The sequence below is a fragment of the Cebus imitator genome, unplaced genomic scaffold (genome assembly GCF_001604975.1).
Source record: "Cebus imitator isolate Cc_AM_T3 unplaced genomic scaffold, Cebus_imitator-1.0 Scaffold399, whole genome shotgun sequence".
NCBI lineage: Eukaryota > Metazoa > Chordata > Mammalia > Primates > Cebidae > Cebus > Cebus imitator.
This window is the reverse complement of record NW_016107714.1, coordinates 224718-230646: the sequence shown is the minus strand read 5'-3', so window position 1 is coordinate 230646 and position 5929 is coordinate 224718.

Here is a 5929-nt window from a genome sequence, read left to right as displayed (position 1 = left end):
TCACAGTCACATAATCTAGTCCAGAGTCAGAGAGGCTGCTCAGAGCCCACCTGCAGCTGGCCTGGATCTTAGCAGGTATGTATAGCTAAGTATGTTAGCAGGTATGTTGCTGGCAGCATGGAGGGGTAAGGGCACGGGAGGTGTTTCATTGCTTAGTGCAAGGAGTCTTTCTCAGGCTCAGCCTGCTTCCCTTTTTCTTCTTTCTTCCTACTTTCCGTTTGTCCAGTGTCTTTTGAACTACTCACTCCCGTGTGCCAGGCACTGGAGATAAAAAGCAGGATAAGACATATGCCATGCTCTAATAAAGAAAAAAAGAAAGAAATGATTTTAGGCTGGGCGCCGTGGATCATGCCTGTAATCCCAGCACTTTGGGAGACCAAGGCAGGTGGATCACCTGATGTCAGGAGTTTGAGACCAGTCTGGCCAACATGGCAAAACCCCATCTCTAATAAAAATACAAAAAGTATTTGGTATTTTTACAAAATACAGGCACGGTGGTGGGCATCTATAATCCCAGCTACTCAGGAGGCTGAGACAGGAAAATCACTTGAACCTCAGGGGATGGAGGTTGCAGTGAGCTGAGATTGTGCCACTGCACTCCAGCCTGGGTGACAGAGCAAGACGCTGTCTCAAAAAAAAAAAAAAAAAAAAAAAAAAAGAGAGATGATTTTAATGCTATGTGTAAGAGCAACAATAAGACAAATGCAACAATAAGACATTTGGCAGGAGCTCAAAGGGAAGCACCTGACACAGAGCCAGGGTAAAGTCAGCAGAAGTTTCCTGATGATGGCAATTGTGGATGCTGAAGGGCTTACAGGTGAAGGGCACTCCAGGGAGGGCGCACAGCATCAGCAAAAGCAATGAGAGTTCAGGGACTATGGGGCAACCATGAGTTTAATGTAAACACAAACAGAGGTTTGGAACAATGTGTGCCTGCTCAGGGCCCCTGGGGTGAGGGGCAAAGGCATCTTCTGGAGGCACCTGGTGGTGTTCAAGGCCCTCTGGCTGCTCTGTGGAGTTGGAATTCGGAAGAGCCATAGCAAGAGGTAGAGAGCTGGGTGAGAGGCCTGTATTAGGAGAGAGGTCGGAGAGCAGACAGAGCTGAGAAATGCTAGCAGGAAATTGGTAGCATCAGACATTTGCCTGGCTGTTGGAGATGAGTGAGAGGGAGGAGTCAGAGGCTCCCAGTTTTCTAGCTGAGGTGCTGGAGGGATGATGGGGTCACTGCTGACATAGAAAATATAGGGTCTACTGACATACCACCCTGAATGCACCTGATCTCATCTGGTCTCGGAAGCTAAGCAGAGTTGGGCCTGGTTAGCACTTGGCTGGGAGAATAGAGGGTCTTCTCCCAGCAACCCTTCTTGCCTTGGGGAATACTCCCAGCTTCAGAGTAGGATATAACCTCGCCTATGTTGCCTTTTGCATAGTTGATCCTAAAGACATGCACATGGACCCTTGTCTCTCTCTTTCTTCCTTCCTTCCTTTCTTTCTCCCTTTATCTCTCTCTTTCTTTTTCCACCAGGAGGTGGAGGTTGCAGTGAGCCGAGATTGTGCCACTGCACTCCAGCCTGAGCGACAGAGCAAGACTGTCTCAAAAAATAAAAATAAAAATAATTTAAAAATAATAATAAAGGCCGGGCGCGGTGGCTCAAGCCTGTAATCCCAGCACTGTGGGAGGCCGAGGCGGGTGGATCACGAGGTCAAGAGATCAAGACCATCCTGGTCAACATGGTGAAACCCCGTCTCTACTAAAACTACAAAAAAAAAATTAGCTGGGCATGGTGGCGCGTGCCTGTAGTCCCAGCTACTCAGGAGGCTGAGGCAGGAGAATTGCCTGAACCCAGGAGGCGGAGGTTGCGGTGAGCCGAGATCGCGCCATTGCACTCCAGCCTGGGTAACAAGAGCGAAACTCCGTCTCAAAAAAAAAAAAAAATAATAATAATAATAATAATAATAAAGGTGTTTTAAGAAAATCATCTGATAGCAACATAAAGGGTGAGCTGGGAAGTGGAGTAGAAGGCATCTGTAAAGACATTCCAGAACGTTCACCAAATTTCCACATACAATTCTGATGTCTAGTGCCTAAATGGGTTTATGAAGGTGCAATTGCCAAGAAGAGAAAATCTAGTCCCCTGGAAGCATCTCTATGCCTGTTCAGGGACCCAGGGGCCAAAGGCACAGGTAGGATGCACCTGGTGGCCTCCACCTAGTAGGGCTGGCCAACTAGATTTTCCTGCCCTGGCTGCAAATGTTGGCTGATAAATCCAGATGGGCAGCCAAAGAATTGCATGCTTGCCTTCTTTTCCGAAAGTCAGTCTTATCTCCTTACATAATGGTTTGGTATTATGCAGAGAACAGACTCTGAAGTCAGGATGGACCTGGAGTGTGAGTTCCAGTGCTGTCAGTTAATGTGGGACTCTAGTTGCATTACTGAACCCTGAGCTTCAGTTTCCTCACTGGTAAAAACTGGCACCTTAAACCTCCTTCACAGGATTATTGAGAGGATTCAATAACATTTAGAAAGTGTTCAGTAGGGTAACTGGCACGCAGTAGGCATCTGATAATCATCAACTCCTTTGACAATTTAAGGGTAGAGTCTGGGCCCCAAATTTCTTGCATATTCTCAGTGCTTAGGACACAGAAGGGACTTCACAAATTGATGATCACAATATGGGGCTCACAAATAACCGAGGAACCTGAGAAAGGGCCGAGCATGTCTCCAGTCAATCATTCCTTTATTTAAGCAGTCTATCTTAGGCACTCATGAAACAGCAATAAAGAAATAAAGGCCAGGCATTGTACTAAATGACCAAGACATGGTCTGTGTCAAGAAGGTCAAGGCCAAGGACATCAAAGAGATGTCTCCAGACAACTTTCATTCAGGTATGACACATCTGACAGAAGTTTAATAAACAGGGTGCCCAGGGGCACAAAGAGTGGCAACTGTGTGGGGTGAGGGAAGAGCTCCACAGACAGGAATGGTGGACTTGCGACCGGCAGGATTAGTTCTTCCAGTGTAAAAGCTTCGTGGGGGCGGGGAGAGGGAGACAGGGAAACATTTTGTCATGTGGGAAAACACATCTGAAGCTATGGGTGGTCTCATGGGGTTTATGGTAGGAGTGGTGGGAGATAGGGCTATAAAAACATGGCAGCTCTCATACCTCCATACAGGAAGGGCTGAGGGGCAGCTCTCTGGTGGCAGGGATGGGGCAGGTGACCTGACTTGAAGTTGTTCTTCTGTATATCAACCACTGTTCTTTTTTGTACATTGTTTAGTTGATGTGGTTTGGGGAAGAAATGATTACTGGTAGTAGTAATCAGGGGCAGGGGAGGGCCCATTGCAGCCACTCCAAGGCACGGCCACTGCTACAGCAGGGACCATATGACTGCTCTGGAAGAGGAGGACAGGTGGGATGAATGTTGGGGAATCAACCACAATTTCCACTACACCTTCAACCAGAGAAACAGAAATGGGCACAGAGAAGATTTGAAAGATTTCAGAGATGAATAGGCAACGTTTGTTGAGAATGAGTATTAAGTAGGGGGGCAAAGATGGCACCAGGGCTTTTAATGTGGCCAACGGGGTGAATGGTGAAGCAGGGGAAATGGCTTTGCTGGACAGGGTGGGGTGGAGGTGGTGGTGGGTATGCAGGTAGGGAGGAGAACTGTTTTGTACCCTTTGAGCATAAGGGATCTGGGTTGTGAAATCCATAGTTTGATATGGCTCTGGCTTTAAAAGTCACCCTCATTTTGTGATTTGCTTCAGAATAATGAGAGTTGGGGCAGGCTGTAGGGGAAACCAGATTGGTTCTAAGTAGATAACTGAAGTGGGTGAGAAAGTAAAAGTTGGCTCATGCTAAGAAAGTAAAAAGCTGCCCTGCGACTCAACGGGCTGGGAGGACATTACACAGCTAAAGCCAGCTACAAGGTTACCGTGAAACTGTATTTCTCCCACAGGCACGTTGTAGCTGTAGAGTGTCATAACGACCCCTTGCCTTGTGTGACTACTGCTTTCTGACTCACAGAGAAACCTTGTTCTTTAAAATCATGAGGTATCAGAATCTTTGCTGTGTGAAATGTTAAATGTTATCAGTCAAAATGAAACATTCCTTTTTTTTTTTTCTTTTTGGACAGAAGATTCTAAGTCACTTTGACATAGAGAAGTGGTCTTAGTTTCTAAGCCAGGTTCAGAGTTTCACATAAGGAGCTTCTAAACACAAATTCCATGTTTGTCTTAACTTTGTACTTTCTAGGGAAACAAACCTGGGTTCACTGCACAGTTCAGAACAAACTCCTTTATACACATTTCTGCTTTGCTTTGCACCTATCCAAGCAATGCTTCATTCTGATTTACCCAAACTCTAGTTTTCCTTAAAATCCTGTAACTGTATCTTTTCCTGTTTGGTGAGATACCCCACAGTACCTCTGGTATGTGGTCTTCCTCTTTGCAATCTGACCTTCTCAAACTCAAGGTTTGGGGGTGCTTGATACCATTCCCTCTTGCATATGATTCACATTTTCCATAGAAGTTCCAAGTTCATAAGAAGTCTTCAGCCCATGAGAATAGTAGGAGCCATGATAATGTTTGAGATCTGCGGAAGGCAGAATAATAGCCTCCTTCTTCCCCACTAGCTTCGATTTCCCAGAGGGCCCTAGTGTAATCACATGGGTCCTTAAAAGCAGAGAAGAGTTCCTGGCTGTGGTTAGAGATGCAACATTACTGGCTTTGAAGATGAAGGGGCCACAAGCCAAGGAATGTGGGCAACTTCTAGAAGACAGAAAAGGTAAAGAAACAGAGTCTCCTCTAGGACCTCCAGAAAGAAAAGTAGCCCTGTTGATAACTTCATTTTGTCCCAGTGAGACTCAAGTCAGAGTTCTGACCTCCAGAGCTGTAAGATAATAAATGTGTACTGCTTTAAGCCATGACATTTGCGGTAATTTGATAATGGCAGCGATGGAAAACGAACCCAAGATCATGCAGAGGGAGTGGACAAAGAGCAATGAGCCAGGGGTGCCTTGGGGACACCAACACTTTCAAGGAAAGGAGAAAAAGGTATCAGCCCAGGAGATAGAAAGGGAGACATCAAATGTAGGGGAGCCAGGAGGGACCCAGGAAGGAGAAAGCGGTTCCAAGAATCTAAACTGCTTTTAAGTGAGGGCTGAAGGAGGTTAAATAGTCTTAAAGTTTTAAAGTGCATGTTATTTCGTTCCATCACATCCTCTGTAATTCTAGTATTTGCATATAACAAGCAGCCTCTTTTACCTGAAACTATCACCTTCTCCCTCACGTTAAAAGCCTGAGAGTTTCGGAGGCAACACAACACATCTACAACCATCTCATCTTTGACAAACCTGACAAAAACAAGCAACGGGGAAAGGAGTCCCTGTTTAATAAATGGTCCTGGGAAAACTGGCTAGCCATGTGCAGAAAGCAGAAACTGGACCCCTTCCTGACACCTTACACTAAAATTAACTCCAGATGGATTAAAGACTTAAACATAAGACCTAACACCATAAAAAACCTCGAAGAAAATCTAGGCAAAACCATTCAGGACATAGGCATAGGCAAGGACTTCATGACCAAAACACCAAAACCATTGGCAACAAAAGCCAAAATAGACAAATGGGACCTAATCAAACTCCACAGCTTCTGCACAGCAAAAGAAACAGTCATTAGAGTGAATCGGCAACCAACAGAATGGGAAAAAATTTTTGCAGTGTACCCATCTGACAAAAGGCTGATATCCAGAATCTACAAAGAACTAAAACAGATTTACAAAAAAACAAAACAAAACAAAAAAACCAAGCCCATTCAAAAGTGGGTGAACAGACACTTTACAAAAGAAGACATACATGAGGCCAGCAAACATATGAAAAAATGCTCATCATCACTGGTCATTAGAGAAATGCAAATCAAAACTACATT